The following is a 23,317-nucleotide window of genomic DNA, read 5'->3' as shown; positions in this document are numbered from 1 at the left end:
AACAAGTCCAGGCTCTCCTACGTTAATAAAAACGACCCAAGCAGTTTTATAAAGAACAACAATAATTTGAATAAAACAAAAACCAAACAAAATCCCTGTCTCCAAAGCTACACCGGCTGTATCAAGCCTTTCTGTGGCCTATTAGCACTGAGAAATTATCAGCCTGAACAACAGTCATTTTAGTACATATTTAAAAATTGTAATCTCTTACCAGCCGTTTTCTGTTAGGTGAATCTGTTTTTCTTTTCTAGATTCAGTCAAACTTTTGCCAGGCACTGTTTCATCCGTTTGAATTTGGTAGCCTGTGTGAACAGTCCATGACTCTAACTTAAACTGGCTTGTTTCACAGAAAAGTTCCAATTCATCAGCCGCTAGGTTTCCAATTCCAGGTCGTGGTGTATAATCTAGCCTAAATGTGAGTGATGTTTCTTTCAAGAAAAGAAACGATTTCCAATGCAAAATACTCTCCTCTCCGTCTTTTGGCATATTTTCACTTTGCCAAGTTGTGCCCAAAAGAGAGACTAAAGAACTGAGCAGTACATGGAGACATCGCCATCTATAGCACCTTCTTGAAGGTTAATTCCTAAATCTATAACATTCCTGCTGTTTGCCAGGAAACTAGGGCTCCAGGGGAGAGGAGAAAGAAACCAAGCTGATGGGGTAAACTAGTTGCAAATCTTTCAGGAATAGTAAAAACAACAACAACTAAAAACGCCTTAAGTGGTAGTCCATCACAACATACAAACAATTCGTAGTTAATAAATAAATGTCACGAAACATTTTGGAAACAAAACTTGCAAAGTTGTTTTTTTTCTCCAGTAGATGTAAATAATTCTTATACCCTTTATACTAAGAGGCAGATTCATAACAAATAGATATTTCTCTTCTACATTTTGATCAAACCCAGTGCTTTTGTTTGTTCACTCCAAAGTGGAGATATTTTAGCTAAACATGTAATGGCTTTCCAGTTTGGTGAGGAAATGTATCATTAAAGTACTTACTACATGTTTAGTGTAAGATGTTATGGGCACTATAGAATTACTGAGTCTAGTGGTTTTAAGGGTAGCTCCAGTTCTTATAAATACAAGCTTTAACCCTTTAAGTATTACTGGATAAAGGAACTTTGTCCTCCTTTTCCTACTGTATCTCCAGTGAGGAGATGCCTGGCACATACAAGACACCCAGCAAATTCCTGTGGAATGAATAAATGTGTTCCCTCCTTGTAAGAGAGATTATCTTTTGGGAAATATTTTTTTCAGATTTTAAATATTTTTAAAAGGACATTTTACTGAAATATAAATAAAAAGGTTTTTATGTTAGAATTCTCTAACATATAAATATACAGATTTCTCTAATATATAAATATAAAGCTGCTGTAACATTACATACCTGAGTTACAGCCTAAAACTTTTGTCTGGATACTACTTTAAAAAAAGAAAACAAAAGGATCTGAGTTTCTCTTTGAACAAGTCCAGTGGTGACATTAAAGAGGAAACTGCATATTTTGAACTAGACTTCTTCTATTCCTCCTCCTCCTATCTTCTCCCACAAGGCTAAGAAATATTAGAAAAAGTAGAAAAGCCAAGAAAGGCTGCCTCCAGTTTCAGGTGGGATATGGGAGGCATGTTGGCTGTGGGAGAGTGAACAAAGGATTGAATAAGGGCAGAAAGAGCACAATTATCCACCATTTACTCTCTCTATACAAACAGAAGTGATTCCCCGTTGATATCATTAGATTTGTGCCAAAACCCACATTATTAGTGAAGTACAATGCTAATGTGACTAGATGAGCACCAAAGACTGATGATTCCATGTGCGTTTCCCATAAGCACTGCTGATCTCATTTCCTGAACAGAGGAGAGAGGCTTGGTAACATTTGCCTAAGTATATCACTGAATGAACTGAAATTGTGCACATTAAAAAAGAAAAAATATATCAACACACGATACATAGGTTAGATATGTAAGACTCTATATGTATGTACACATATGGATATTATATGCATATTATATTAAGTCCCTTATTTATTCTGAAACAAATCCAACAGCTGAATTGTCTCTGTAACATCTTTTGGGGAATTATAAGTTTTAAATGCTGAATCATGTCCCAAGTCTAAGGGGAAAAAAACACATTTACTTCACAATTATTCTATTTTAATCTCAAGTACTTTTTTTTTTTAACATCTTTATTGGAGTGTAATTGCTTTACAGTGTTGTGTTAGTTTCTGCTGTATAACCAAATGAATCAGCTATATGCATACGTATATCCCCATATCCCCTCCCTCTTGCATCTCCCTCCCACCCTCCTTATCCCACCCCTCTAGGTGGTTGCAAAGCACCGAGCTGATCTCCCTGTGCCATGCAGCTGCTTCCCACTAGCTATTTTACATTTGGTAGTGTTTTTATGTCACTGGATATTAATCTCGGTTATTAGGATGGAGGGCTACATTGTCAACAACATATATGTGTGTGTTTTAAAATAGAACCTTAGCCAAGAAAAGCGCAATTCCTCCAAAATTATATTCAAAGGAAAATTCAAATACTGAGATAAGGTAAGCTAGTTATAAATAAGGTACATTCTTGTTTTGAATATGAGTTATTTTTATTCCTTTCTGTATTTAATATAAATTAACTTTATTTCTCTCACATGTTGATCACAATAATACTTTACTTACTGTAGTAAAGAAAATAACTTATCTTTTAAACAATTATTTAAGGGGTTTTGATCAGCTGAAATTTTTTTTCAGGGAATTTTGTTGTTATATTTGCATTCTGAACTGCCAGGATAAACAAGCTTAAAGTGAAGTCCACTTACAAATATTAGATGGCACACAAATAAAATTAGAGTCCCGAGGCTGAGTTAGTTTTTTTTACTTTTTAAGTAGAAACTATGCTGCTTGTGATAACTTACTTATCAAAAATATTTCCATCTTTTACTTGGTGTTTATCTCTAGGGCAAAGACAAATGAAATTTAATCTCTTTAGTAGCCAACAAATCATTCCTGTATTACACATCTGGGGGGAGAAGACGGTGTTTGCCAATATTACTGTTATTTAAATATTTAAAAAAGAAAAAACATCCTCTGGGCATTGGATAATGTGGGCTACACTGAAAATTAAGCATCTGTTGGCATATAACCCTTCTCAAAGATATTTAAAATTCTGAAATCTTTGTAAAAATGAACTAAGTTTTCAATGTTTCTTATCAATGTAAAACCCCCCAAAGATATGGGCTTCTAGAAGACATAACTCGCCATGTTTATAAGATATCATCATTTGAAGAAAAATCTATATAATTATGCAAAATTTACAACTTGAGGCAACCAATGAGACAGGAAGAAGGTACAACTTCTGATTTCTTATGAGGTTCAAACAAGATGAACCATGTGATGGAGCTTTGTTAATGGTGATTAACAAGGTGAGTTTTACATAGTTTATTGGAGAAATATCCAGGAAGGCACAAGAACCATAATGATGAGGTGTAATTGAGGTGTTTTGCAAAGGCTTTTCAAAGAAACTGTGGCATTGTACAACTTGCCACTAAAACTTAGAAGTCTGTTTTTTCAAACCTGATATGCCATGCTTTTTATACTAGTTTTAGTATTTGCCATAGGCTAAAGATGTGGTCCAGAAGACAGAGCTAGTGGAGAAATCTAATCACGGATGTGATGAAAAGAAGGGGTAGATGACTGAGAACTGTATCCTTAAGTGGATTATTGACTCCTTAAAAATTATTGTGCTCTGTTAAAAAAAATTAGTAAATATCTCCTCCTTATTCAATGAATATTAATGAATATTTATTGAATGTCTACTAGTTTTAGCCTACTATAAAGAGAGTGATATGGAAATAATAAACATAGAACGCCCTGGCCACTTTTCTGATAATTTCATAGAACACATACAAAATTTAACACATCATTTTAATCGATGTCCTCATTCTCCTGTTACATACATATACAATTGTAGTTCAGTAGGGTGAAGTGGTTAAGTCAGAAAGAGCTCCTTAGAGGTAGACACGGAACTAATACCCTATTTTACTAACACAGTAAGCTGGTTCTACCTTTTAGGCAATTAAGGAGACAGATACATTTACAGTTAACCACAAAACAAGGAAATAAACGCTTTCAAACAGTGGAACCCAATCCACAGAACTTCTGAGAAGAACATAGACACTTTCATATGGAGTGGTCACAGACTACTGGCCATTTGGATCTTAAAGGAAAGTAGTTTTTTTTGTGGAGGAGGGTAGGACACAATTGACAGAGGCCATGAGAATAGCTTAGAATTCTAGAAAATTAGGCATATTTGGAGAATTGCTGGAACAGTTGTAATCTTGCCCAAGTAACAAAAATTGTCTAGAGACAAAGGTTGAGGGCCAATTTTGATGGTCTTTGAACACCAGAAATAGGAGGACTGAACATGTGGCAATAGGAATCAGTGACTGCATGGATTAATGTGGTGCTTTAGGAAAATTAAATAGATAATTATAGGGTTGAAGAGCATGGAGGTTGAATGGAGGGAATGGGGGAGAGAGAGAAAGAGAGAGAGATTCATTCTTTTCTTTGGACTTGAGCTTTGATGATGTTTGTTGAGTGAAGTGTAGGTAAAATTACTTGGGATAAATTGATGGGTTCACCATAATGACACTGAAGCTATACACAAGGATGCTTGGGTTTGGGGGTCAAAAGGAAGATAGGGAGCCAGATTCCAGTGTCCTCAATGATTAGAAGACAGTGTGTCTGGGATGTGTATGCAGAGTAAGGGTCTTGCAGACAAAGAAAGTGATGGTATTTGAATGCATGGAAATTTAGAATGTTATTCCCATTTTCAGCCCTCACCTCCCCACTCCCCCATCCCCTTCTGGCTGTAGTGGAATGTACAGCCTCCACTTGAGTTGCCTTTGTTTCTTGGCAAGTGAAGGAACTGGAAGTTCATTAGCTAAAGGAAGAAGAAAGAATATACTGTAAAGAAATGTGGAATGTAGGTCAGAGAATAAAGAAAAGAGATTGTGAAGGCAGCTGGTTGTAGAAATAACAATTGATGGGAAATATTTTCTGTAATAGAAATCTTGTATTTTGACCACTAGTCAAAGACAGCAGGATTAAAGGAAACATAAAAAGTGTGAATAGGGTGCAGTTCCATGTGGTGGCCCAATATTGAATATTGATGAAAAGTTCCCTTTTATTTATTTTTTTCAAAGCATGTAGTGATTGTAATACATTGTTTCCCTAAAACTTTGTAGATGCCTTGGACTAATCCACTAATCTAACTTGACACGTTACTTTACAATTTGTGAATTCTGCTGATTTACCAAAAGCTTCAAGAACCATGGCCTTTTTCTTTAGGAAAGTGTACCTAACAAATAAAATTGAACTCCAAGAGGTCATCTAAAAATCTTTTGTTGTAGACTAACTTCGTCACGTTAAATTTTACTTGAAAAATGTGGAACATTAATGGAACTTGGAAATATTTGTTTTATTTTGTTCTTACAATATTTGATCTCTATAAAATAAAAAAAAACAAAGACGCCTTAAAAAAGAAATAAAGAGAAACATAATGTTGGAATAGAGAATTGAAATCAGCCAGGAGACTCAACACTTCTCATGATTGTCCTCACCTGCCCTGAGGACAGAACAATAAAGAAAAACTAGCTTCAACCGGATTTAGAAGAAAAATATTAAAAACCAGCATTTGCTGAGTAATGACTAAGTACAGAGCATTGTGCTAGGCTCTGGCAACTAGCATTCAAGGACTTCTCATTAAGGGGCAGAGATGTCAAAAGCTACTTTATACAGCTATCTATATTCATATTATAGATTTATGTATATATCCTAAAGCCTTACTAAATATAGGTACCAAAAGTTAAATAACCAACGGATATGGAGATTAGTAAGATTTTAGGGAGTATTGAATAGCACTTGATCTGGACTTTTAAGATATGACATGAGAAACACTAAAAAGGACAGTCATTTTAGCCATCACTGCCTTCCATCGATTATCTTGCGATTGCAGAAGGCTATTGTATGATGCTTACATCGTCTTTATAATAATAATAATAATCTCCTTCTGAACATTTATTACCAGGCCACATTTGCAATGTTCATAGTAAGTGCAGAAAGTAAATCTAGGGTTCCTATTTCTTTCATGTAACCTGAATGCCTGTGTGGACGTTGGTTTAGACTAGAGTTAGTTTCTCCTGGAGGAAAGGGACTGGATTAAATATCTGGAGATCCTTCCAGCTGTGTAATTATTTTGTATCGATTTTAATTATCCACAAAGCATGAAACTGCTGAGAGCTCTGATTCCAAAGCTACGACCGAAGTGTTCCAGAGTCCTACCCTTTCCCCTGCTAATTCAGTTCCCCTGTCTTTACAGGAAAATTAATGCTGCAGATAAAGCTTTAGGTAGCATTTGTCTTTTAACAGTGAAAATAAGGAACTTAAATCCTTAACAGTAAGATTTAAGTTTAGAAGCTTACTGTGTAAGTTCAAAAGGTGACTTTGATCCCAGGTGTCTAGAAAAACAAGAATATGAAAAGCCACATTCTCTTTAATAATGCATAGTCTACATTTACATTTAAATGAAATATCCTTTGAAATGCTTTCTTTTACATCAAACTATTCAACAGTTCATTTTATAAAGTAGGTTTACTTTAAAAAAAAACCTGATTAGAAGTTTTAATCTATGTTAAGAAATTCAGCAGTGCCACAGATCTTAAGGCTTTCCACATGCACATATGTCTACCTCATTTGGCAACTGCATGATGGATGCTCCCCTGAAGCAACAATGTTTACACACAAAACATTCTTATTCTATAAATCCTGAGATGAACAAAGAATAGCATTAGCCAAAATACTATTCAGTTTTAGAGATTCTTCAGCAAGGCATCCCTGATTTTTGGCAATTTCTAATCTGCTAATTGGTTTTGTCATAATTAGGGTCTACAAAAACAACCTAGGTGTGAGCTACACAAAGATAGCAGCCGTTCCCGTAATGTTACTGTGCAGAGTTATACTGCCTGGATAGCTTAGATTTATGCCTCTGGTCCAATCTGTCAGCTTCTTTCAAAATTATTTTTTAATTTGTGTTATGAATGAATCATGAATGATGAATCACAGGACTTCACAACATTTACTTTATTGATGAATTATTCTTTTCTATAATTTAGTATGCCCAGCATGCTTATCTGTGTGTGAGTCTGTATGTACATTTTAGGACCTTTTTTTATTTCCTTGCACCTGTGCAAATAGATGGAGGGTCATTATCCTAGGTGATATGTCCACAGAAGTCAAAGAGTAAAAAAGGCATTATTAATAGCAGTGAAACACTCCAGATGTAAATCCAGTGACCTGCTGCTAATTCATAGTTTATGGTGATGTTTCCTTATCAGTAGAGCCACACTTCTCAATTCCTTTTCCACGACTAGCTTTATCCTATCAAACCCAGAGGAAAGGTAGAGTCTTCAGACATAGCTTACTGAATACTGGCATAATTAGGACCTGCTGTCTGATGGTTGTTTGACGTTATATATTCTTTCAGTGTCCTATTTACTTAAAAAGCAGTGCTAAAGGAGAAAGAAATAGAAGGAAAACATTGGAAAGGAAGAGTGAGGAGAGAGACCCCAAGAATTCAGCTGCTATAAGAATGGCAGAAGGAAACAAAGAAAGAAGAAAAAAGAGAAATAAAATGACTTTAAGCCCTTGCTCTGATTCTTTCAAATATAGTTCAAAGACTCCCAGTTCCAAATCCTTACATCTACTGTTAACTGCCTCATCTTCACATCCCCTCACACGGTCAGCATCACAATCCACCATAAAATTATGATCTCAGCAATCCCAGTCACATCTGCTCTTTCCCCAATAACTGGAAAATCATATCTAATTACCCGCAACAGCATTCAAAAAATAGGTATTAGGGAGCTTTAGTTTTCAGAGAATTAAGAATTAGCTACGTAGTTCTTCTTTTTATCAACATTTTTATGAGTTGTTTTATTCTAAATAATGTTTCAGCATTATAGGACTACAGAATTTTCCAGAAAGTAAGGCTTTTTGGTTAAGGTTCTGAAGGAGGACGAGAATTTATAATTATCACTGTCTCCTTAACAGAATGACATAAAAACACTTTCTCTTTTAATTCCACTTTGAAGGTAAGAAGCTGCTAGTATAAGAATAAGGCTATTCTGCTTAAGTAACTGTTCAGCATAACTTACCTAAATTTACTTATCTTTATAGTATAACCACATCTCTTTTCTATGCATCATGATGGCTAAGTTCAACACAAGTACTAAAAATACTACTACTAATTGTATTTCTATGATAATCTATGCAACTCCAATAATTTATTTCATTATTGTTTGTTACTAGAATAAATATCTAATTTCTTCTCAACTTATAAAATTTAAAGGCCCCAAAGGCAGCTTCTCAAGACATAAATAGTTGGTAACAGAGTAAAGAAGGGTACCAAAGCATCATCCCTATTGTTCCTTCCCCTTTCCAGAAGTCCAAATGAGTCACACCCAGAGGTCCACAGTCAAAGAACCTTGGAGAGGAAGTCCAAATTATAGCATAATCATGACATAATATATTGCTCAAGTTGGTCCCCCTCTGCTTGACTAAACTTTAATTATCTTCCTGACTCTAAGCTCTTGATCTCTCTTTTCTTAGAGCATTTACTTTAGAAAACATATCATTGTAAAATCCTTCTCTGCTCCTTTGAAATGTAAATATCTTTCAAAGGCCCTTGCCAGTTTTACAACCCACAGATGTCTTTCTCAAAGACCTGGAAGTCATTCCTTTGAAATGTAACCATCCAGGAAGACAGTACCTCTATCTTTCAGTGTCTGTAGGAAGGCAGAAGTCTAAATTTGATAGGTGCCTTGCTCCAAGTTGTAAAACTATCTTCCTTTTCCTGTAGGTAAATCCAATTAGCAAACAAAGGCGGACTTAGAGGTTTCCATGCACCTCTTAAAACTCTCCTGCCCAGCTTTGCGCAGTGGCAGTATCGTAGCCAATGAGGTTTATCCGAGGCGTGATTATTGCTAATTGAAAACTCTCCTGCCCTTTTTTTTCCCCTGGAGTAGAGCTCAGATTGAGTTCCGGTCTCTCCCTCCTGTTGCAATAGCTTTGAATTAGGGCTTGTTTATGCAAAGTTACCAGACTGGGTTACATTCAGAGAAAATTATTTTCCACATTCACTAATAAATAAAGAATTTATATTTCTTATTATCTAGTAAACATGAAAGTTTGCCTACTTTATAAGGAAAAATTGTCATTAAACATATCTTCTAATGCTAAATAATCTCCTAAATAATCTAAAAAAATAAACAGGCATATCTGCAAAGCCAATTCACAAGAATTATATTGAAAGCTGTTTAAAATATGTAACATATATGTAATGATTTAAGAAACCTTAAATAGCCAGGTCTAATTTCCCAACTAAATAATAGAGAACATACAAGTCATCATTTGAACTTGACTCCTTAGGGTTCAAGTCCAAAATCATAGTGTTCAAGTTATTAGCAAACTTAGAGATACTGCTGATTCAACTACCATTGAAGGAAACATGAATACTTTGTCCTTATCTAAGTAAACATTCCTAAATAGAATATGTTCTATTCATCAGTTAACCTTTTCTATATTAAAATTATCCTTTTAAATTGTACATTCTTAGAAGAAAATGTTTAAATTTTCTCCTAACTTTACCACTCTAAAAGAAGTGATATAAATACAGTGAAACTCAATAATTGATTTTGATGATAATGAAATAATTTTCTTCCAACTTTTCTTTATCTTATATCCAAAACCTTACCTATTTACTGTGTCTCTCTTCTTTAACATCAAAGGAAATTTGAGACTTTATACTTTGAAATATTTTATGAGGCTACTCAAATACTGGTTTCTAGATGATATGATCTAGATGGGCTTACTCTGTTCTGAGATACATATATAGCTAAGGCGGCCACAGAAGAATACACCCATTTCGAATGACTTCACAGCAAATTTCGTAATTTATGTATACTCTTACCTCTAACAATTTGCTCTGCTAGGAAAGATTGTCTCTTTTTTTGTTTTGACCTGTACAGATTTCTCTTAAATGCTATCTAAAAGCCTTCATTGGCAAATGACTGACTGAAACCAGTATATAAAAGCATGTTAATCTCAGAAAGGATTAACATCATGGGAACACCTCCCCCAACCCCCATTTAATTACCCATATAAGAGCAATTAATCTCATATTTTTATTTACCTAGACTGAACACACACTTCAGTTTCCAATCTTATGTATTTGCCTCCTTTTATGGAGGCATCCTACTTCTGTTCTGTTCTTTTCTATAATATTTAGCCTCCCTTCTCAGAAGTAATGTTATCTTTACCAAAGCAACAAAATTTAGGTTGCACCACACATAAGCCATGCCTATGTAGTAGCTGTATGGCCTAGCATACCACTGGCTCCTTCCAGGAACTCAAAAATTTCTTAATTGAATGAATGTTTCAGTAAATCAATGAGACCCAAAAACTTGCCTCTCAGAAACTTATCAGCAGAGAGTCTGCATCAGACTTTAGAGCAACGTTCTAAATGTGACCATTGACACCCAGGGGATGAGATGTCTCTGATGTCATCACAAGAAGCCTGATTTCCCCATGGCTGCCCTTCTGTTCAAAGACACAATTCAAATTATCTAGGCCCAGAATGTACCACCTTTAGATCTTACATTTTAAATTTGTGTAAGTTCAATTTTAGTCTTTTCTTAATGCTTGCTGCCCTTAATTCATTGGAAAAGGATCCAACCAAATCTTAAGTTACAAGTAAGGCGTGATTTCTGTGGAGTACAAGCCAGGGTATGGTCCTTGGTTTTTTTCACACCTCAGTTACCAACATGTGATGTGACCTGTTAGAATCCACAAATTCTATTATTCTAAATAGAATAATTATATTATTAATAGATATAATAATAATATCTATCTAAATTCTAGATATTCTTTACCTCCAAGAATTTGGGGGGCCTGCAGCTGCTCCCTGTGCTTGTACTATTCTCTAAAGAAAGAGGTTGTATACCAACTTCATCAGAGAGAGTCTTGGATTCTTTCTGTAGTAAATTTCAGTGTACCTTTTCCAAAAACAGCTCATATTTAATTATAATTAACATATTTAGTGCTTTAGATTTTTCATTTCAACATCTAGTTTTTTACCATATAAACAATTAACCCATGTTTTGACAGTCTTCTCACTTCCAGATGTGAGATAAAACCAGTGGTTTTAACATCTCAATTCCTGCTTGTTCAGATGACTCCTAGGTCTTTCAACAACACCAGAAAGAGATATAATATTGCTTTTACTCATCCCAAAGGATTGCCGTAAAGATCAAACAAAAATATTTTATAAATTTATAGATTTTATTCAAGCCTATTTACTCAATAAAGATGTATTAAACATTCTTTCATTGGGGAAACCATGGCCCATAAGACATATAAACTGCTTCCCTTAAATATAGATTACCCTCAATTTCTTCTAATAAATTTCCTGTTTCTGGAAAGCACCAAACACACAAACCAGGCATGTTTCTTTAAATCTTAATTCCATTCCCTCTCTCTTCCCTTTTCTCTCTTAAAGAGGCAAAACAAGCATATAAAAAGACAACTTGCCTTGCAGATTTAAGAAAAAGTATCTGTGATCAAAGTTTATGACAAGTATTCAGAAAGTATTAAACAATTCCTAAATTGGATTATCTCCCAGGGGATCCAAAACATGAAGTAGAGGATGTTTGACCTGCATCTCTACTCTTTCAAATGGAATGGATTTAATAATCTGTATTTGAAAAATAGTAATATTCTTCCCCGTGGTCTGAACTTGACAAGTGGTTTAGGTTGTAAAGAATCTGGCATCTCAAGAAACTGGACATTTAAACCTAAATCAAAATAAAAATTTTTTATATTGCTGGATTCAAGGATTTAGAAGCCATAAGAATGGTTTTCCTGGGCTACTCTTGATGATATATGACAAAATTTTTATTTAGGAAGTTATATGTATTTTTCAACCTTTTTCACTTTTCCTCCCCAAACTTTAGTCTTCCTTCTTCAAATTAGAATTTCTTAGAGACTCTATAGCTCAGCCAACAAATTCTTTGAGAACCGCCAGACTCACAGAAGTTGACACACTGGGGTCAAGATGGTTCTAATATTCGTCACACAGATTCACTTAAACCATGTGCATCTCAACCCACAGAGGTGGTAGAAGACAGATGAATATATTATGTATGACCTAGATATATCTTAACAGGCATATCCTTTTAATGCAGAGAAAAGTAAGTTAAAAATATTACTGAACTTGACTGGTTAAAGGATTTCCTCAAAAATCAAACAAATAATTTCCAAGGCTACCACCAGTGATGCCTGATAACCTTTATAATTTTGGACATCTTGATATGACAGACATTTGCTTTATGTAGAATTTAAAAAATTTTTTACATGAATAAGACTTTTTCAATTTTTGTGTTTCAGAAGGCTGTAAGAGTTTAGTAGCCTATAACTGAAGTGAGGAAATAAAATGAATCAGTTTTAATATAAAAACTGTTTTAGCAGAATTCAATGGACTGCCTCTTATCCAAATGAATGTTTGTATAATTTTGTATAATCTTTGATTTTTATTGATAAGAATTGATAGGAGTTAAATAAGCTCTAAGTAGAGCTCTCATATTGTTCCCTGAAGGCAACTAAAAAGAAAATTACAAGGTCAGATAAAAAAAAATGGTGGCTATAACATTGTACAAAATGTGATTTCCATGTGATGTTAGCATTTACACAAAATTTCAAAACTTCACATAGCAAACTTGAAGTGGATTTTCCTCTTTTTTTTTGCTAGTACGATAAACTTTATTTATTTTATTTTATTTTTTAACATCTTTATTGGAGTATAATTACCTTACAATGGTGTGTTAATTTCTGCTTTATAACAAAGTGAATCAGCTATACATATACATATATCCCCATATCTCGTTACCTCTCCCTCCCACCCTCCCGATCCCACCCCTCTAGGTGATCATAAAGTACCGAGCTGATCTCCCTGTGCTATGCAGCTGCTTCCCACTAGCTGTCTATTTTACATTTGGTAGTGTATATATGTCCATGCCACTCTCTCACTTCGTCCCAGCTTACCCTTCCCCCTCCCCGTGTCCTCAAGTCCATTCTCTGGATTTTCCTTTTTAAATAAAACTGAAATCAAAATATTTTAAACTGACAGCTTAATTATAAACCTCATTACCACAGGGATCCTTTTAAAGTTAGTATTTTTATGAGTAGATAATTTGGGGGACACAAATAGCTTCGTAAGTGTTTAAAAATACACCTAATTGGCATTCAATATAATCCTATGAGATAAATAAAAAACACTGACACACCTCCCACGAATATATAGGAAGAAACTGAGGCACAGAGAGCATAAAGGCAGCAGGCATATATTCTCCTAGTTGCCGCTCTCAGGCTAGGGTACAAACTACAATTATTAGGGAAGTCATTATGGTAATAAACAAACAAAATAAATATAAGAGGAAACCCAACCCAACCCAATCCTAAATTTGGATATTCAGATTATATTCTGAAGATATTTAGATTTGGAGGAAGAACCAAATTTAGCCTCTCATAATTTCACAAACAAGGGCATAAACCAAAATACCACTAAGGATGAAAAGGAGACATACTTTGCAGCGAGGGAAAGTGGCTGTCCAAACACACCGGTAGACTCAGCCACGCACAGATTCAGACATGATAATGTCTATCAGAGTCATCCTTGTCTAGCCATGTCAAATGTTAGGAATTCTTATAGAAAGTGGCTCTTGTGCTAGCTATCCCTACGTGGACAGGAGAGGTGGCTACAGAAAAGATTCTGCTTTTACCAACACTACCTCTCCTGACTGTTTAGTTCTCTACCTGGTTAGATCAGGGAAGTTACCTGCATGATAGGCACACTTTGCCCCCCAAAGCTCCTGTCTTTTCTGCAGAGGCAATATCAGATAAATTGGCCCACGTCTGTTGACAGAACGTACGCAGCAGCCAGAGACACAGAACAATTGAAGCTGGTAGAAGTCTGTTAGAATTCTCAAAGGAAAACTATGAAAATAACTCCTAAGATAGAAATAAATAAATCCATCATGGCCACACACGCGTTCACTCACTCCTAAGTAACCAACTGGAATTCTCAACACATGGATTGAAGTCCTCAATTCTATGGGCAGAAGCAAGCTCAAACCGGGATCTGAGTTTAGATGTCTCACGCAACAACTTATGCCTTAGCTTTACGTGTTGATCATTTTAACCTTCGGCCACTGAAGAGATAAATCGAATTCAGTAGATCAAATCCTGGTTATATCACTTAATTATTTTCAAACCTTAACCACTCTCCAACCTCCAGCTATATAGCATAACTAATTTGACAGTCCTAGAAAAGATTTTCATTCTGTCCTTTAGTCACTTTTAGCATGTAAGAGTGCCAGAGCCTCAATCACCCTTCCCAAATCTAATGACCATCTTAGGCTTCACAGCTTAGTGCTATTTCTAAAAGTCTCTTAGTCATTAGCTCTATCTATTTTTTCCCCCAATTTCTGACTTTTTCGTTTACCATGTTAATTTTTCTTTAATTCTCTCCTCCCTATTCCCAGGGCTGCATTCTGTCTTTTTTGAAAATGTGTTCTGATATATTTCCATTGTATTGTTCCTTTCACCTCCACCTTCAGTTTTTCACTGTCAGTTTTCTTTATAGGATTTTGTTCTTTTTTACAAATAGGTCTACCCAATATGTCTCTCTCTGAATTATCAATAAGTACCTATAAGTCAGCATAAAACTGTACATATATAACTACCAAAGGTATCTTGATACTTGACCTTATAAAGTACTTTTTCATACATTGCATTTTGATATTTTCAACCACCTTTTACCTTGGTAATTTTATTATCAATCACATTTTACAGATAAGAATACTGAGGCTCAGAAGAAATACATGACATCTACCGAGTCACATGGCTAGACAGTTGCCATGTTTTCTGACTATAAATTCTATGACTTTTCATTACATCATTTGACTTTTCTATAAAGTTTAGCTTTTGAAAAACTATCTTTTCCTAATCAGGTAATAACTGCTAATTGATAATCACGCACTACAAAGTTGTTAAATTAGAAAGTAAAATTACTGAATAAAAAGTCTTCCTACCCTCTCCCAAAATAATTGCTGTTAATAACTTTTTGTGTATTTATACAGATTCTTTGATTTATTATTTGTATTAATTATTTCAGATACAGGATAAAAGTATATATTATTTTCTGCAATCCTATTTTAACAATTTTTCTTAGTTAAAAATCTTAAATTTCACCTTAAAACTACCCTGTAACTAGTAGATACTCACTTGAATCAATAGAATGGAATGGAATGGAATAGAATAGAATAGAATAGGATAGGATAGGATAGGATAGAATAGAATAGAATAGAATAGAATAGAACTGAATTAGAAATAGGCTGGGATCTGGCCCCAAATGGTCCCTCTGTGTTGGCACTTTATTGGGCATTTAAGGCAGTGTCACATTCAAGTTACAATGTTCAGATTATGGAAAGATCAATTAGAACTATTATGGTAAAATAGCACCAGATTGTTTGACAGAATCCAACTGATAACATTGTTTAATTATTCTTCCTAAAGTGCAGGACTTCATAGCATCTTCAAATTCTGGGATTCTGAAGGAGAACTTTGGTCTGACGTTAGGTTCCTTGTTCATGCTGATAGAATTTGACCTTCAACTTCAACAGCATTATTTCCATTTTATTCCCTTCTCATACAGGAAATTTTGGATTAAAACTATCTACCATATTTCCAGATGATTACAAGAGAAATCAAATACTAGCTTTCATATTCTTTGTTCTCAAAATGAATGCATGTGCTATATTGGGGTAATTCCGGTCAGCCAAACCCGAGTGATTGGATTCATGATTCAGAATGTGTTAGAATTCACTATATAGTTTAGTATAACTGTCAGTAACAACATGACATGTCTTAAGGATAGTCTCAGATTTCCTGTGATTGCCCTATTTGTGGTATCATTTCTATGTCCCAAATTCTGGATTTTTAAAAAACTTACGTTTCCTGCTGTTTTTTGTTTTTGCTGTTTAATGAAGTCACAAACTTTTCTAAGGCCATAGTTGTTCCTCTATGATCTTTACTTCAGTTTTTTAAAAAGCTGCATTAAGTGGTGAATATATTAAATTATTTAATTGATCCAAAGGTAAAAGAAGCCTAGAAACAAATATAAAATCATCTATATTGCTAAATCATACGATCTCTTAGCAATGATTAAACGCAGGGGTAATGATTTATACACAGAGGTAAAACATTGTATGCTATATCTTACACAAATTATTCCCAATTGGATATGAATCAAATATTTATACTTTAAAATGGAATACAAATGACTCCTGCAGTAGTTACTAATGACATGAGTTAAGAAGAGAAAATATCCCAAACTCCTTCATTGCTATGATAAGTTACATCTTTCTAAGCTATCACTTTGTCCCCATCTTATAACAACAGAATTTTAAAAAAATTGTGTGCCAATTAGTATTATTTACTTCAAGTTCAAAGGCATACTTTCAAATCCCAGTGAGGGGAAATAGGGAGAAATACTGAAAAATGAGGTATTGAGAAATCTGTAGATTTCTGAGCAGAAGCATGCAGAATAGTATTGGCATAAATGAACACAAAGGCAGACAGAAGCATCCTATTAAGGAGGTGCATGGTGCTATAGACGCCTGGTTGGCTGGAGGCTATGGATGCCTTATTCCTAATGATAACCACAAGATCAGGTGAGAGAAAGGCAAGCTTTGTAGCAATGGCGGGCTTAAATTCTGCCATCTACTACAAATCTTACTGTAATGAAAGTGGAAAAGCTAACAAATGTTTTCCTCGCCCTGCTAACAATTTTATCTAGAGAAGGAAAAGAAAGTTGTTAGGATAATTTCTCTTCAATGCTTAATTCAGACCAACAAGAAGGGGAAAGATAGCAACTAGTTAGAAACATACTGTAGGCATTTGGAAAAGGCATTTCAAAAAGGCAAAGAAAATTTAGGCATGATCCCATGGTCAGAATTATGGAATGGGACATGGCTCACAATGAATGCAAGATACAAAATTTAAGAAAAATCATGACCTGCAATAGTCTTAGAGCAAAACCTATAGTTGTATTATTGAGGACAATGAAACCAATTTATTATAAAAATAACCTTACACAAAGATTGGGTCTCTAAAGCATCCCAAGAAATTCCTGGGGTTCAGCATGCAGCTAGAACCCGAATGCAACCTGGTGATGATTCTTGGAAGTTCCACTTAACTCACTTATTTCTTGAGACATGTCTCAGGATTCTTTATTTGTTTCAGTCCAATCTAACAATTATTACCTTCATACAGAATTACAGCTTTGTTTAGGGCATCACTGAAATGACGTCTTACTGTGATATGGTTTCTACATAATTCCTGCAATAACATTATGGTTATCCCACAGACAGTAAGCATATTCTTCTCTTTTAAGGAACAAAATAGGCCACTGATTAACTGGGTAACTAAACACAATAGTGTTTTGTGATCAGCTGTGATAAGGATATCAACATAATCTGTTCCTAGTAAGATCTAAAATATCAAAGGTTGAGAAGAATTTTATTCACACAATTGCTTTCCAGTTTGGTTTCACAGATGGGAGGAAAATGCATGAAGTATTTGAGGAGTGTGTAAATGAACAAAGGTAAAGCAATATTACTAAGTGAATAGCTAGATGGGACTTTCTGGAATCTAAATAGGTACCAGGTCGTGTGTAAAAATCTAAACACTTATAATCTTATTTATTCCTCAAAAAAATTCTATGAAGGAAGAGGGGGTTGGGATAACACTTCTCTGAATAGAATTTCTGGTAAAGTTCTAATTTTTGGAAATGGTTAATGTTTTACATACTTAAAAAAAGAAAATGGACAACACTTTGGGGAGGGACCCAAATCTAAAAACCCAAAACAGAAACATGAACAGAGTCATGTTTTTATATCAAATGAATAACATAGCCACATTGGGCATGGTGGCAGAGGGGGAGAATTCAGGTAACTTTTAGACTATTTGGACTTTGCATATTTGGACTATATATCCTCAGTCTGAAGACACAAAGAACTCTAAACAATTACTGAATTCTACATAGCAGGTATCTTTTTTCAGATTTATTGGTTAATACTTCTGAAACTACTTTCTATGTATTCTCGGACTGAACAAATAAATAAATATATTGTGGATAATGAGATCTAGGTCTTGTACTGTCAGAGAAGGGAGTTACAAATGTGGGCAAGAGGAAAGATATAATTAACTCCATGATGCTGGTTGGAATCAAAACCAACTTGAACTTGTTTGAACTTGAACCAGTTTGAACTTACAACTTTTATGACATAGATAGAAGGAAGGAGGGTAGGAAGGGAGGAAGAAATTACATATATATATATGTATGTATGTATATATGTGGTGGTACATACACCCATCTCTGTGTGTGTAGCCTAGTTCTAACTGCTAAAAAGCCTAGAAGTAATGACATTCAGTAGCAACAACAAGTCCACCAGGCTCTAAGATCTTGCTTTCGAAATACCTTTCTTTTACTCCTATAAACTGAAGCATTTTGATGAAATTAATGATTCCAGGAGGTAGTCAGGGAAGATAAGACCTGAGTCTGAAGTGACTTCTTATGCCAGAAATTAGGGATGTAGTCAAATAATGATGGAGTCATGTCAAAAGGATATAAGAGTCAGCTTGAGGGGGGCTCTCTCTACTCAAATCTGGAACTAGAGTATCAAAAAAAATAATTATATGAATTTATAAGCTTAACTCGAAAACATGTTCTTGGTAGATAGAAACTTACTTAAGTGACCAAGTGATCTAAGTTATTATCACCATAATGGCCCAACATAATGGGGCAAATGGACATCATATGCCTCCTGATATGATGCACAGCAAAGGACAGGTCATAGCTTTCTTATCCCTAACGAAAGTGCACAAGTACATCAAATTATGAGGAAACAAAGGACAAACCTAAACGGAGAGACAGTCTGCAAACTAACTGGCCTACATCATTTAAAAAACATCTATGTCATGAAACAATATCAAGACTGAGAAACTGTTTTACAGTAACAGAGATTAAAGAGACATGAAAATTGAATGCACAGCATAAGATGGTATTTGCTTTGGATATAAAAGACCTTATTGGGACGACAGCTGAAAACTGAATAAGGTCTGTGGATTAGATAATAGTATTATGACTAGTAACTGTAAATTTCCTGCCTTGTCTAAGATAATGTCTTTATTTTTAGGAAATGCACACAAGTATTTAGTAAAAGGAAAGGGGAGTCATGCCTGCAACTTATTCTCAAATGGTTCAGGGCAATAATCATACACAGAGAGAGACAGAGAGAGACAGGGAGAAAAAGAGAGAGGGAGGGAAGAGGAGAGAGAGACAGAGAGGAAGGGAGAGAGACAGAGACAGACAGAGACAGACAGAGACAGAGAGAAAAAGTAATAAACTTTGGGGATTCCAAGTGAAGTGTACACAGGAATTCTTTGTACTATGCTTGCATTTCCCCCTGTAACTCTGAAATTATGTCAAATAATTTTTTTTCAGTTTTTAAAAAGCTCAGTGATGTAATTTAATTACTGCCCTGATTTAAGGGTAAGTCAACTCCACACTCTGAGTCACACATTCAGCACGACAGCCGACATTTGAGCTCAAGTCGGCTTAACTTCAGCCTCTAAATTCTTAGCCACTACTTGGTTCTGTCCTGCCAGGCTCCACTCATGGGAGAGTGTCTCACAAATAAATGCCAGCTGTCATATATACCAAGGAGGAAAAAAAAAGAGAAGCATTGATCTAGAACCTGAAACTGCATTGTTCAACATGTGGTCACCGCGTAATCACTATCTACATCTACCTATTTAAACTTAAATTATCAGAATTAAAAATTTGGTTCCTCAATCACACCATTCACGTATCAATTGCTCAAAAGCCAAAAGTGGCTACTAGCTACCATACTGGACTGTACAGATATAGATTATTTCCTTCATCTCAGAAAGTTCTATGGAACTCTGCTGGTCTAGACTCCAGACTGTTATGGAATTTAACAGGATGCGCCTTACAACCATCCACAGTTGCATGCAGGGAGCAGAGAAGATTCCCACATTCCACTTCACCTGGGGAGGGTGCACTGTGCTGGTTAGGAGTATGGACTCAAGATTGTCTCCATCCTGACTGTCTAGGTTCAAGTCCAGGCTCTACAACTTCCCAACTGTGAGTCACTGGGCAAGTAACATTACAATTCTTTTTTTAGGTTTCCTCATCTCTTAAATGGGGATAAACGTAGTGTCTACCTCATGGAATTGTGTGCGGTTTAAAAGTGTGGAGTAAAGTACTGAAAATATCACTCCTTTATAACTCAGAGGGAATGTTTTGGGTCATATCAGGGGCAGAATGAAAACCCCTTATGTATAAAATAAAATATGCATTTCATATCCATTACATCCCTGTTTAGGAAGAAAATCAAGTACCAGTGGTGTGGTTGAACTTAATGACTTTTAAGGTCTCTTTCAATACAGAGACTCTATGATTCCACGATATTAAGCCATTGTCATTCTGCCTTAGAAATGGCTTTATAATGGTTAGCATTTATAATTTTCACAGATAATTTACATGTATCTCCTTCACAGAGACTAGGGGAATTGTTTTTAAAATTTTACAGATACATAAATTTACATTCTAAAATGTTAAATCACTTGCCCAAAGCTAAATAATCAGCAAGTGGCAAAGCCCAGGACTGAAGATAGGACTTGTAATTCCAAGATCTTTATGCCATGTAACTCCATTAGTTATGCATTCATTATATATTTGTTGAGAACATAGTATGTACTGGACATGCTGGTACATACTGGGAAAATGATAACGAACATGGAGAACTGTCTCCTATGGTCAGTATAAGGGACAGTCTAGTTCAAGACCTCCAAATTGATCACAGAATCTCAGTTGAGAGAACTTCATTTGATTTAGGATTGCACAGAGAAAAGTCAAGTAATTCTGTACCTCTCTGGGTTTGTGTAGTCCTAAGGAAACTTTTATAAAGAAATATTTAGATGTAATTTTTTGATGCAAGATAAAATACATTGAAATTTCTGCAGTGATAGTAAAAAATGTGTTGATTTCAAAATACTATCCCTTATCTTCTCTTAGACCTAAACTTGTTCTAATACAGTTTTCATGAACTACAGAGACATGTAAAAAAGATGTTCTTTTGCTTATTTATAAAATCCAAGCATTATTTATTTAAAGTTTTCACCTCATTCTCACCATCTTTTATTTTTTCCTGACCCTGTCTCTGCAATACTTTGTGATTCAAGCCATAGCAGAAATTCCAAATAAAATTAATTAAATAACATTGTAATAATCTCAGAAATACCATGTAAACATACTGTGTATACATATAAATTGATTCCAAACACCGTTCATTGTTAAATATGACTGTATCATGGTAGAATACCCAAAAGGAAGAAGTCTGGTCAGGTACATCTTTGTAAGTAGCATTTTTACTTATTCTGTCCACCCTGAGCATTAGAATCATGACCTGAGCTGTACAAAACACATTACTGAAATGTTTCAGAGTCTTAGGAATTTTAGTGCACAAAATTAGAATTTATTGTATGGATAAAAATCCATTTTAAGGATTCAAAGACTCGTCAATGACCATAAATTTCAGTATTCTTTATTTATGATATATTATTAGTATTCTCTCAAGTATTTTTTGATTAAAAATAATAGCTAGCTTCTATTGATTGCTTTCTACCGGATACTCTGATAAGTGTATTTTTGTTACAACAGTCTTAAATACCATTTCCATTGTAATATTCCCATTTTATGATTAGATAACTGAAGCCATAAATAAACAGAGTCATAAAGTGAGGGAGAAATAATTTGAAATCAGGTATGTCTGACCAGAATTCCTACTCTTAACTATCTCTTATGCTGACTTCTATTTATTACAGCATATCAGGAAAACATTAAAGTAGTAAAAGAATGAAATTAATTACTTATAATCACACTATATAACAACTATACTGAACATTTTGATTTGTTTCCTTTTAATCTTATTTTGTGGTCATCATGGTCTTAAGTACCATGAAAGTTATATTGCTAAATAAGATGGATGCCTTTCCTTTTAAAAATTAAAGATCCAGAGAAGAAAATATATATTCAATTAATAGTGCAGGGATTTAAAGTACGGACTCTAGAGTCAGACTGCTTAAGACTGAATCTTAGTACTTTATTTATAAGCAGCACAACTTTGAACAAATTAGCTATCTGTCTAAACTTTGATTTCCTAATCACTAAGGGTTCATTATTATCGTTATTCTCATCGTCATATGATGCAAACTTAAATGAGATAATACGGGTAAAAGCAAAGTTCAGGGGAAACACGGAGGAGAAGGAAGAGAATTAATTTCAACTGAACAAATCATAGAAGGCTTTGAATTGCCAGTTGAGACTTCTTTTATACATACAAAATAAAAACAATATTTAATGGGATCTTTCCCCCTTTCCTCAATGAAAAAAATATTCTCAAAGTGGTTATGTGGGACTTTTAATTAAAAATGCTTATTCAGAGATCTTTCGGTTGCAAAGTTTACAAAAATACATCTGACTGCATAAAATTAAGAAATGAAAAGCATCTGAATTTTTGAAAACTCAACTGCTTCTTGAATTTGTATTAAAGTAATCTCAATGTGTTTAAGCCATTCCAATATCCCTTAGCACACATTTATAAATAATATAGTCATACATTTATCTATGATGTATATTCTGCCTTTTCATTTTCATCTGTTGAACGTCATCTATTAGCTCATAAAACAACTCAGTGACAGGTACTACAACTATAACTTTCTTTGTGACGTTGTAAACCATCTTATAAAAGTGCAGTGAACACTCTTATTAAATATTATTGTTTTACTAGCAAGACGTGGTCACTACATTATTAACCTAATCATGGATTCCCATGACTTTAATTTAACTGACATTTTTCTTTTGAGTCTGTTAATCAGAAGACAGGCTCCTACATATCCCTCAAAAAATAAAAATATTTGTATATATTTTTAAATTTGGATTTTGGCAGTTAGCTTAGTAGTTCGCTCTGCCTTAGTATTTCAAAAGGACTAAATTTCATAGCTCTCTTGAGCAAAAAACATCCTGATGGTACTCTACAGTATATTGACACTAATATACGGTGT

General features: G+C 34.6%; 1 long non-coding RNA gene and 1 pseudogene across 1 annotated transcript in view; one reads left to right on the top strand and one right to left on the bottom strand.

Annotated features, from left to right (window-relative positions):
• LOC111167265 (uncharacterized) overlaps positions 1–23,317 on the bottom strand; it is a 181,103-nt gene that overhangs the window by 98,923 nt on the left and 58,863 nt on the right. The gene's annotated exons all lie outside the window — the stretch shown is intronic.
• LOC115803541 (U4 spliceosomal RNA) lies at positions 8,980–9,055 on the top strand (annotated as a pseudogene).

This window comes from Delphinapterus leucas, chromosome 11 (assembly GCF_059928025.1).
Source record: "Delphinapterus leucas isolate spDelLeu-1000000601 "Yukka" chromosome 11, BTC_Dleu_Yukka2, whole genome shotgun sequence".
Taxonomy (NCBI): domain Eukaryota; kingdom Metazoa; phylum Chordata; class Mammalia; order Artiodactyla; family Monodontidae; genus Delphinapterus; species Delphinapterus leucas.
This window is presented reverse-complemented; position numbering and strand designations above follow the sequence as displayed.